We start from the raw sequence: 12,320 nt of genomic DNA on the forward strand, positions 1-12,320 counted from the left end.
TGAGTCCAGTTTTCTTTGAATTTGTCCAACAGAGATTTTTCCTTCCTCCGTCTCTCACTCAGAAAGATTTGCTTCAGATGATTAGTTTTCATTCTGTGAGCTCCGTTGTTCTGACATTTCTTCTTTAACAGCTCAGAAACTAGGGGTGCAACGGTACAGGTAACCCACAGTACGGTAATACCTCGGTTTTTAGGCCACGGTTTCGGTTCAGTTTCGGTAAGTGTTTTGTGCATAAAGAGAACAATTTTCTCTCTTTGTTTTGCTTGTCATCAAAAACAAGTAAACATACCAGTATCACTGCTGTACTGAATAATATAACACTTTTCTTTCACGTTAACAGTTACTAAACACGACTTTCAAATGGTAAAATTAAAATTCTGAGTCGGAGCACAGAAATTCCGACATTCTTGTATAACTTGAACGCACCATTACGCGCAGCACACAAACGCCGCCCTCTCACTGCGCGCTGCAGTGTAAATGAGTCCAACTAACACAACATTACTCCGCTGTTAGACTCTGTGAGCCCAGCCGTCCAGACCAGAGTGGCTCGGCCGCCACTGCTCTCAACTCCCCCGCCAGTGCTGGCCTTTTCTTTTTTTCTGCTTCCATGTGGAGCTGCACTTTGAACCCGCCTCCAGTTACAACAGTGTGACTGACGGGGGGTGCGTGGGTGGAGGCACAACAGTGATTGGACATTAACTCGCGTCTCGCGGGGGGGGGGGCTTTTCACCTACCTGGACACGCGCACAGTGGCTGTATTGTCCCGCGCAAAGTGGACCGAACGGTTCATTATTTTACGGGGTACCGCTGCATCCTCAGTAGAAACATTTTCTTCAGCTGATAAAAAACAGCAGAGACACCACAAACTAACATGTTTAACATGAAGACAATAAAAGGCAAACAGAAGAACAAAAAGGACCTGCTGGAAATGTTTTACTCATTCAACTCAACATTATTGAAGCAGTGTGGGATCATCTGACAGAGAACGGAACAAAAGGCAGCCCACATCCAAAGAAGAGCTTTGGGATGTCCTTCAAGAAGCCTGGAGAACTATTCCTGAAGACTCCTTAAAGAAATGACAGAAAGCTTGTCTCAGAGGGTTCAGGCTGTGTTGGAGAATAAAGGAGCTCAGACCAGAGATTCACTTTAAAGCTGCTCAGAACTGATAAAAAAACTTTAGATTCTGTATTTATATTTTTGTTTGCACATTTTTCAGTCAGTTGATGCATAAAGTAAACACAGATTTTCAGGCTACTCCTGCTTGTATTGCAGAGGAATGAATTCAGTGTGTTTTTCTTACAGCAGATGTTGCTTTTTTGCTTTGTTGCTGCAGAAGATGTAATAACTCCCTCTAGTGTTTGGCGTCATATCTGCTCCCAGAGCGTCTCTCACTAGAGTCCAACTCAATTAAACGACCTTTCAGTGATTGACTTTGAAATTAAGTTTTCAGTTTTATCAACCAAAGTAAATGGCTGCAGTTTTATTTATTTATCTGTGAGTTTCACCAAGGTTCAGAGCATTTAAACAGTGTCTGTGCTCATGGAAATAAAGGAATGTCTCCCAGTTTTCTGGATATCCCCTCAAATTTAATCCTCCTTCCTGAAATTATTCCATTTTAGAAAATTAAGTTCTTTTCCCTGCCTGAAGACATCCACTGAGACGTTTAACAGAATTATGTGAAGAAGGAGCTGAAGATAAATGTTCCCATTCCCCCACAAACCTCTAAGAGTCCCATCCACAGCAAAGGCTGTTAGTCTCTTGTCCACAGCGAGCCGTAAAAGTCTCGACTGTTCAGGGCTCAACACGATAAAACATCTGCATCTCAGAAGGTTTGAGTGAGGAGCCAAAGATGTAAATAAGATAAGGAGGAGAAATTAATACCACTTTGTGACTCTTCTCTGACCTGGGAAGGATTAACTGGTCAACACAACTACTTCTTCTGCTGAGTTACAACCACAAGCAACATCATCTTTATCCCGTTTTTCCTCATCGCTCACTCCAGCTCCAGATTAGCTTCTCTGCAGATGGATAACTCAGCTCAGGGGGTGAAAACAACATGAAACAGAAGAGGCAGACTCGGGTAGGACCAGTCAAACGCAGCTTGAACTCTTCCCCTCAGACATAACCTTCGACATTTTGATCAGGTGGATAACCAACCCTCAGGCTGGGCTGGTGGATCAGTGTCTGGGCTTCAGTTGGATAGATGAGAGGTAAATCATGTCTTCCTTGTAGACACACTTAGGGTCTTTAATGAAGCTGTTTCAACAAACTTTTGTCTCACTTTTCAGCCCTGGAAGCCTCATCTCGTCTGTCTAAGTTCATAAACTGCTAATTTGAGATGTTTGTGAGCAGCGAAGAAATGTTAAAGGCAGGTAGTTATTTGGATTACCGGGCTCTCTCACAGACAAGCGGATCTTTGTAATTGAAGCTATTTAACAGTAATCCAGGCGACTTAGCACAACGTATCTAATTTGTATGAACCTGTTACACAACCTTTTCCTGCTGACTGATGGCGGCAGATGTTCGGTCACTCCTCATGTATTTCAGACGCGTCCAGCAGAGAGGCCCGAAGACATTCCAGAGACTTATAATGATGATGTGAAGCTCTCAGGGAAAGTGCTGATCTGGCCGCAGTGTTCTTCTTCTGCCTCAGAGATCCCAGGGTGGCCTCGGTCTGAGGCAGGCGGGACTGTCGTGGTCGGGTTTGCGGCGCAGCGTCATCGTACTGAAGCAGTGGAAAAGGAAGCATCAAGGGGGTGAAAGCAGGCAGGAAGCAGAGTTTTCTCTCAGAGCTTCATCAGTGTTTTTCACTCATTATCTGAAATGTTGCTTAATTTATTCAGATTTATGTCGTACGACTGACTGATGAAGTCGTCTTTGGTCCATTTATTTATGTTATCACTTACTTTATGTGCATATCAGTTGTTGCTGTTGTTAATGTGAGCTTCAGCCCTCTTGATGCTTATTCTTCAGCTTCCCAACAGATCAATATTTCACATTTATCAGTGCAGGTCGTCCCTATTTGTTCTATAAATTTAAAAGAATCTGAAGACCTCCTCTGTCACTGTCTGTTTTATCGTGTTAATCTGTGCCAAAGGGTGAAAATCTGCCTTTTTAATCTCGATTCTGGGGGTGTCCTCCAGTCTGAGGCAGCCTCAGACTGTCGACCACATGAGGATTTAAAGCAGAGCCAATGATCCTATGGCAGCACCTGGCTCACAGTAAACTCCCACCACAGGATAAAACCAAATAATCTGCAGCCACACAGCTAAGGGCAGCTGTTGCACCGGGCACCAGTCCAAAAAACCCACACAGAGAGGAGGAAAGAAACAAGAAAGATGGCATAAAGGGCCTCGTTATGCCATCACATCATGGCTTCAGCATTCCCAAAACAAATCTGACTGTCAGTAATTCCACGGCTGTTTTCCAGAGCCGACTGGTTCTCGTCTTAGTGTAAAAGTTGGCACCCGGTGTGTGATGCTGCGAGGCCACAGGCGGGCCGGTGAAACGGAGCCAACACAAGGGCGCTCTGTTTTATGAGCCAAGACTTGACCTTTGTGCGCCGGCCACACTGATCTGTTACTGTAGCTGGTGTTCAGTCTGGCTGCCTCTTTTTGTGCACGTTCTCTGCACATTTAGCAAATGAAATGCAGCTATTTATAATGCTTAAATGTGCCGATTTTACTGTTTTTAGACGGCTGAGATTCCACTTTTATTAACTGGCTTCGTCGCATTCGTCGTTCTGTAGAACTTTGCTTCGATTCGACAGTTAAGAAGAATTTATCGTGAAGTTCTGTGAGTTTGAACAAAGTTTTATTGCCCATTCGAGTAAAAGCAAAAAGAGCCACATTCCTATAATCAAACGCTGCGATTCACTGTATGTAACCAGAATGGATCTTAGATTATTTACCATATTGTGTAACTCAGAAAAACCTCTGATCTCAAAGTAAACATCAGATATTTGCAGTAAACGCTGTTTATGGCTGATATGTGACCCGTCAAAGGATGCAAATTCATTTGATCCACATGTGTTTACAGAAGATTTCACATGTAAACAGACATGAATCAGCACGGCCAAAACCACGTGCACGTCCAAACATTGTGCCCACATGTGTCACTTTCTGCTCTGGGTTCAGAGTTTCCAGCAGATGTGAAGCATTCTGCAGGAGGTTCAGGTCACAGCTTTTATGCAGGAGAGTCAAGTTCTTCCACACAAAGCGGAGAAATTGCACCAAGCTGCTGTTGTCGGCTGGGACATGATCAGGTTCAGACATTTATTGGTTGGTGCAAATATCTGACCCGAGCGAAACAAAAGAAAACCGACTATACAGGTCGAATATGTGTGTGGTTTCCTCAGGAGACGCTGAAATCGGGAAGTATTAAAACCCTTTAAAACCGGGCAAACGTAGAGTCAAACATTTCAAAACTCCAGGAACTTCATCAGGTTTGCAGGGATCAGAAAAAGAGCAGAAACCAGAGATGCAGAGACTCAACGACCGGCAGGCCTGACACCAAAGACTCATTTACAATGAATGTGTCGTTACACGGAAGAGTCTTTGCACAGCCTGGTTTTATTAAAAGGAGCAGCTATCTCACGCCACGCCATCTGGAGTGTTATTGGTACGCTTTTTTTTGTCGTTGTTTATCACTTTGTACTCAGAGGATAACACCCTACCCTGGATTTTTACCCAAACCAGTTGCAATGTTAGTTTAATGGCGTAAAATGGCAAACCAAAAGCTTAAAGTGCACATAAATGACACCTGGAAAGTGGCCACAGTGGCGTCCCATCTGTAGAAACTCCTATCAGGTCAGGCTGAGCTGAGCAGAGGCGAGAGGCAGCCACCCGAAAAGATCCAGGTTTGTGTTCATAACAAACCCAGAAAGCAAAGCTAACTGAAATGCACAAGGACAAACTCATGCTAAGATAAAACATGCATGGAAAACTGACCGACGTGCACAAAACGAAACAAATCACGACAAAATCCTTCAAAATGTTGATAAAATTGATGTAAAAAGTTACATCTTTATTAAGCATCAGGATTAAAGCCGAACGTGTGCTAAAAGTGGTTGAATCAAAGCCGATTATTAATGAAAGATGATGAGTCTGGTGTGAAAATGCTGTTTTTTCCTGTAAATACTTTGAAAATAGTCACATTTTAATCTGCAGAGTTCATACTGAGAGACTGTGTTGGTTAATAAAAAGCTTGTTCTCAGACTGTGGATACTGAGGTGTGGCTGCCCACATGCTTTCAGCTACAAAGACTACGACTCAACAAACTGTTTTCCATATATTTTAGGAGCTCAAATGGGAGAAATGGCTGTTTGGAACTCAAAGGAAATGTCTAAAATGCAGGATTGTGATAAATGGCAGCGTGTTTTTGCGTGTTTGCTGTGTGGTGCAGCTCATTTGGGTTGATATAGAACAGGTCATGTATTTGCAGTTCTTTGTTTTCATGACAGCAGATGGCTGCTGTGAGCAGACAGGTTGCATTTCAGGACAGCCGCCGCCCAGCAGCGCCCCCCTCCGGCCTGCCACCGCACTGCGAGGAGAAGCTGTGTGCGCCCGGTGAGCGACGGCCGCTGAAGAGACGACACCGCTGTCTGCACGCAGGTAAGAAAACCCCGACACATTTCTTTTATTTAACCGATCCAAACTCAGCGTAATCGCACCGAAACAGCGGAGACAGCGGGCCGCACGCGGACCGGTCGCCGCGTCGTCTTTCTCCATCGGCATTCGTCTTGTCACTTAATATTTTTTGCATGAGATGGGAGAGGTTGGGCCTGTGTGCGTTTAACGATAAGAAACACCCTGCAAATGAATGAAAGCCGCTTTTCTTACATCGCCTGTCAGCACAGAACCTCCTGCAGCCGCTTAATTCGCATGTTTGCGCTTTTAGAATCGCGCTCCATCCTCATCGATCTCCATCCGCAATAAACACAGAAACGTGTTTTTGTTGCAGCCATCGTCGCTCCAGCCCTGGAGGAGCAGTCACCCCCCCACAAACACGGCGTTCTGCTTGTTTTCGCCTCGTTTCCCAGCTGGAAAAAAGCATCCCCCCCATCCTCCGGAGCAGGTTTCCTTTCAGCTCTCGGATCTCGTCCTTGTGCGCGCTGACAGGACTAATCCGCCCGAATGTTTATAATCTCATTATTCAGAGATCCCAGGAGGGCAACGCTGCCGCGTTATTTCTCTGATATTTACTCCAGTTTTGCAGTTTATTTCCTTTGTCTGCCTGTTTTTTTAATGGGAGCTCCGTGTGTAAGTGAGGCTGTGAGGACTCGGCTGCTCTCTTTGCCTTCCTCCCTCCCGTTATTCTGGATCCTTCGCCTCATTATTGTACATGTGGGCCTAAATGGTTTCTAGCGTGCCTTACAAAAGCGCTCCTTTTATAACCGCAGCTCCTGCACCCAAAGAGCAAATAAAACCACCTCCCGGGGTTTGCTGCACTGCTTTTCATGCGTCTTTATCTACTGTTCATGTTCGTATTCTTGCGTTATTTAGGGAGCAGATAATGTGTGGAATCGGGATGGCGCGACGCCTGTGCGCAAATGCCAAGCCCATTTTTCATTTTTTCGTTTGGCCAACAGTAGAGAGTGTCCGCGCCGCCGCGCACTGAGCCAGACTGCTTATCTGTCACATATGGGCTCCTCAGTAATCCGCCCAGGGTCAGCGGACTCTATCTGACCCTCTGTGGGCACCTGAGAGCCTTTAAACATTAGAGGAAGCCACGTGGAGACCACACGGTTCAATGTGCGTTCATTTCATGCGAGTGATTCGAACTGAGGAGTGAGGATATGTGGCTCACTGTCTGCACCTCTTTCCCATCCTCGCGGGCTCTCTTGCGCGCCACTCACCGCATTGATTTCTGCAACATTTACAAGAGGAGAGAGCGTGCGTGTTGTACTGTGTAACCGCAGCTGGGAGCCATTCCTGCCGGCCAGGTGATCCGCTGAGAGGAATGAGAGTTATTTTCTTCATGTTCCGATGATATCAATCAGCGTCCTGCAAGTTTCTGCAGCGCTTTGGCACGAGGTGTTACTAAAGAGACGCGCTGGTATGCGCGCGGGGCGCCTCCCCTCCAAAGAAAAGGGTTCAGATTGAACACAAAAGCCTCTCTTAGGACTGGTTTGTGTTACAGCGGCAAACAGCGACTATATATGTCCCAAAACATTATACAAGGCATCAAATGGGCCTTTGAGCGGAACAAAGCAGCTGGGCCTCCACAGACCCAGTGTTCCACCTCCATCTTATTATTCTGGGCTTGTGTGGAAACTTGGATCTAACATTTGGTTCTTTAAGGATAGTTTTATGAAGAAGAGCTCTTCCCCGGTGGAAAAGCAACAGGATTGCTCAGCCTATGAAGGGAAAATGGTGAAACATGCTCACCTGTGCTTCCTGTTTGTGTTTAGCTGCAGTCAGAAACCCTCAAACGCTGAATACGAGCTAAAGTCTCTCTCAGCGCTGTAGAAGCGGGTCGAGCTATGGGATATCAACTAGAATGTGGATTTTTGCAGCCAAACAACCGATATTTGCCCTCATTCCTCATAAAGCTTATCGGACTACATGGTTATCATCATGTGTTCAGAACAATAAACTCATCTGGCAACAGCAGGACACCAGAACTGACAAGTTGGTCACAGGAAATAGGTCAAGTTGAGATATAAGCTTCGGCTAAAGCTGGCTGTGACTCATTGTGTCTACATGCACAGCAAAGTTGAGCCTCAGTAATAACTGGGCACGGCTATTTAAATGGTCCCAGTATAAAACCACATGAGGGGGATGGATTTTCTGGCTGGAGTGTGTCCGGTTTCTACGTGCATGTTGGTGGTGCCACCAGGACTGCCCCTCAGCACAGGTCCAGTTCATGGTTTTCATGGACAGGATCTTGAGGTGAAGTCGGGGAGAGGAGGGCGTCTGGTTGAGGTTCTGTTGGCTTCTTCATAGCCACGACCTTCAGCTGGAACAGTTGGCTGCTGAGTGAGAAGCAGAAGTGCCCCCTATGGGTGGGAGATGGTTTAACCCTCTCAGGATGTTGATCATGAGACGGATCGGGGCTTTCAGCAGTAATGAGGGCGCTGCTCCGGTCCGTTTGGTGAAGAGGTAGCTGAGCAGGAAGGAGAAGCTTTCAGGTTCCTGCTCCATCTTTGTTCCAACCCTCACCTGTGCTCACAGATCTGGGTTCTGACCCAAAGAAGGAGGTCGTGGATACAAGCGGCTGAAATGAGTTCCTTCAGAGGGGGGCGGGGCTCAGCCTGAGAGAAAGGGGGAGGAGCTCCACCATCCGGAGGGATGCAGGACGTCGAAAGGAGTCAGCTGAGGTGGTTCCTCTGGTTGGTCGCCTCCTTTTGGAGGTTTTATGGGCACAGGAAGAAACTCCTGGATGGACCCAGAACTAACTGGAGGGATTATACATCCCATCTGAGCTGCAGAGTGTCGCTGAGGAGAGGGATGTTTGAGCTTCCCTCGATTACCTTTTGCCTAAAGGTGTGGGTTTGAGTCCAGTTGAACGTATACATGCAGGAGATATTCAGCTTTTAAAGGGATTATCAGGGTAACCAAACTGAATTTGGTTTCATTTAGTCTGGAACCCCTCGGTTCATTTTAGGTTTCCATCAAACGCTATTAACAGGTCATGTGTCATCGTCTCTCGGGCAACTCTTCCTCCTTAGTAAACGCACTCTTTCAAACTCCAAACCCGCCGTATATTTCAAAGACCTGCATTCAACGTTGATGACATCACTGTTATTATCTCTGTAATCGAACAGGCGAATTATTACTTCCATCTTTTTTTAAATGCAACACTGTTAAACTGCTTGGGATGAGGTCACTCGGCGGCCATCTTGGCGGAGCTCCTGCCCCAGTTTAAGTGATTGATGACGGCAGTTATTGGCAGTTTCTGGTGATACAGGACACAAAAACCCAAGTCAAATTTCTGCAGTGTTCTGCTGCTGTACGAGCAGAATGAATCATTTCTGAAGAACAAATGTTCCTCTTCACGAGGAGCCCTGTGCGTTCCTCCTCCTCTGCCCTTATCTGAACTGATGATTTGGGAGGAGGTGCAGCACGTGTCAAACAGCCGTCGTCTTTGGCGTTACATAATCGTCTCAAAGATTTCTATTCAGGATTCTTAAAGGGGCAGAGCTCCCCTTCGACGTTTGGCTGGTTGTTCTGTGCACAGAACAGCGTTTTGTTACTTGCAGATTTGGTCTGACGTGCACCAAGAAGTAAAATCACCCCTGAAGTCACAAGAAGATAAAAATATAGAGATTTGTGCAGCAGAATTTAACTGTTTCTACCTTCCTTTCTCAAAAATGATCTGACTGCCTCTCACATTCAACTTGTGGTGCCTTCCAGGTGTGGAAAAGTCAAGTCTGTAAAGTCAAGTAGAAACTATTTACACCTGAACTGAATTAGCATTAAGCGTCACATAATGTTAATATAACAGAATATGTCACAAACTTCCTTTCACAGACAGTTTGAGTATATTTTAGACAGAAATTGCATCTCTTCCTCTGATGATGATGATGGACAGTACCTCAACACTCTATGAATTAGTTTCATTTCATAAATGAATTAGAATCACTGCAACTTAAGCTTTCGGGGCCTTTAAATGAAACGGTCTCCTGCCTTCATTGAGTTATCGACCTGAACGGCTCGGCCTCGTGCATCGAGCATTATGAAATGAATCCACACCGAAGCGCTCCTTTCAGCTAAAGACTGATGGGCTCCTTTAGGATTCAGTCCAAATGTGACCGCGGCCAGCCTCACTTTGGAGCTTAGGCTGGCAACACCAACCACAGAAATTACTTCCCTGCAGTGGAGCTGGTACACGTTGCTCAGATTTACTGGATCTGGCTTTAGAGCTCAAACGCTCCAGTCCAGTTACGATTTAGAAAATTATACTTTCAGTCACGATTTCAGGTCAAAATACCAAATGTTTTCTGGTTTCAGCTGCTCAAACTCATCTAAACCTGCTGCATTTCGCACATTTTTGTTGCTCGTCTCATTCATAGTAACAACAGTTAGATTCAGATCTATTCTGTTTCCAGCTTTTAACTCTTTATTTCATTCAATCCTGTCCGGTAGATTCCCAGCAAGCAAAAATGTGTTGATTAAAGTGTTTTGGAAGAAAAAGTAGAGAAGAAGCTGACAAAGTTTTAATGTGTCAGTAGAAGCTGCGTCATCTCGTTAAGGAGAAGAAGAAATGGCACAACAGGTTTTAAACTGTGTACTTAGTTAATTGGCCCCCTGCTGATGCTGATCTTTGGCTCATTACACCAGTAGATCAGTCCGTGTCTACAGCCCTGAACATGCAGCAGACAGCGTTTATGATCACCTAAAAGCTCAAGACTTCCTCGTATTTTGAATTCCATACAACAAGATTGTAGCCTCAAATATGTGAGTGCGTGTCTGCAAGCTCTAACTGAAAGTCTCGTGTTGATTTGAACTATTATCGTATTTGAAGAGGGTGCAGCCACGTTAAAGCGTGTGTGGGAAAGTAGCCGGGTGTGGTTGGCACAGTCAAATACGTACCCGGAGCATAGTGTGCAGACTGGTTCCTCCCCCAACGCTCAGATGGAGGTCAAAATGAAACGGGCCCCACCTTCAGCCCCTCCACTGCTGCAGCCGGGCCCTCATCCAAAGGTAGAGTCAGAGTGCGGATGCTGGAGGCTGGGTGAGCACGCAGAGAGGAAAATGATGAGGAAAGTAGGTCAGAGATACAGAGGCAATCAAGCATGAGAGCAGAGCAGCATCCTCATCTCCCAGCAGCGCTGGTGAGCCGGCAGGCCGGTCCACAGCGTCAGACCATCTCCTTTGTTTTCAGGTCTGAGACGTTCCAGCTCACAGACGATGGCTCAGTGAAGCAATCGCATGAGATTAACTGTCAATTTGTTGGCATTTATCAAGCAAAAACACTGTGAATAGGAGAAGGCTTCAGTTGTCTGTTAACGCCAGCTGAAATAATGATCGTTTGAACAGAAACCTTCAGATTAACACTTAATAAATACAAACCAAACAAATGCATTAAAATCTTTCAGCCTGTAATTTGTTACTTTTTGTTCATCTCCCCATTTTTCAGTGTGTTTCTTTCATTAAATGTTAGACTCGTTTCTATTTTCTAAATACAATTAAGTTGGTTGAGACATATAATAAATAGTTTGTTTTGACCACATTAGATTTCTCAACTCTGAAATGGAGAATCTTACTTTTCAAACATAAGTGCCTCCCTAAAAAGTCCAGATTCCTTGATTTTCGTGGTCTTTTTCTCTTCTATATCATCTTGTATGATCGTAAAATGTATATATTTATTGTTTTTCATAGTTCCAAGTTTAACATACAAGTTTCTTTAAAAAAAAAAAGAGGAAAAAGTCACATTTAAGAAGCTGGAACCACTTCTGTATTTCTTTTGCTCTAAAACTGACTGAAACAGTTAATCTGGTCAGGATACTACATTTCCCACAATGCACTTCAGCATGCATTGTCTTGCCCTGCATTATGGGTCTCCTCATATTTGTGTGTTTAATAAGAACACGACACAATTCTGTGTTTCCGCTCAGTAAGAATCAACATTTTTCTTATTTCTGAACTAATTTTTTATCTCTTTGGTGCATTTTCTTCTGATTTTTAGCCAGTTTGCTTCCACACACACACATACACACACTTTTATCCTGCATGTCTTGTTGTGTGCTAAGAGCTCCTGGCGCTGTGTCAACATCCCTGTTGACTGCTCCTTGCAGAGCTGAGGTCTGTGCCAAGATCAGATTTTCACACGGCCCTGAGAGGAACAGGCTGCATCGGCAGACCTTTCAGCCTTTTCCCCCTCATGAGGCTGCGACAAAGACTGCTGTCGTGTTCCCTTTCTGCAGCAGGTGAAGTGTGGGTGTGTTTGTGTGGATTTGGTCTCGAATCAAATCATCAAGAGGGTCCGGTCCGGTCCTGGTCCCGTGAAAACTGAAAGATGCTCCTGAAAGGAGGCGTTTAAACCTGCGTCTGTCTCTAAAACACAACCCACCAAATTACTAGTAGGAATATGATTAAAAACCCTTCATGCAAAGTGCAATAAAGTGTGAATTTTGGTCATTACTTTACATTAAAGGAGCTTTTCCAAGCTAAATTTGGGTGTTGAAGCGACCACGTTGCAGATGAACATCGCCTCGTGTACATATGATTATCAGCAGCAGGATTCCGCTCTTATCAGCCTTCGGTTTGTTGGCTCTGCGGCCGCCTGAGCTCCCGGATGCAGAGCGAACGACCTCTCAGGGGATTGTCTTCGTTGGCAAGTGTACAGCTTTCTGCTTGTTGTTTGGATTCTGTCAT

The 12,320-nt window shown here is 45.1% G+C and overlaps 1 protein-coding gene across 12 annotated transcripts in view; it reads left to right on the plus strand.

Annotated features, from left to right (window-relative positions):
* The first annotated feature begins 5,471 nt into the window (after positions 1–5,471).
* LOC140278090 (microtubule-associated protein tau-like) overlaps positions 5,472–12,320 on the plus strand; it is a 37,315-nt gene continuing 30,466 nt past the window's right edge. For 6 of the 12 annotated variants that reach the window (XM_072372999.1, XM_072372994.1, XM_072372995.1 and 3 more), the window contains exon 1: positions 5,474–5,612. The gene's annotated coding sequence lies outside the window, so the exon portion shown is untranslated. Of the gene's footprint in view, positions 5,613–12,320 lie in introns of all 12 variants that reach the window. The other 6 variants (XM_072372998.1, XM_072373000.1, XM_072372993.1 and 3 more) reach the window with 5 other exon arrangements.

The sequence above is a fragment of the Leuresthes tenuis genome, unplaced genomic scaffold (assembly GCF_036924035.1).
Source record: "Leuresthes tenuis unplaced genomic scaffold, fLeuTen1.0.hap1 SCAF_20, whole genome shotgun sequence".
Classification (NCBI taxonomy): domain Eukaryota; kingdom Metazoa; phylum Chordata; class Actinopteri; order Atheriniformes; family Atherinopsidae; genus Leuresthes; species Leuresthes tenuis.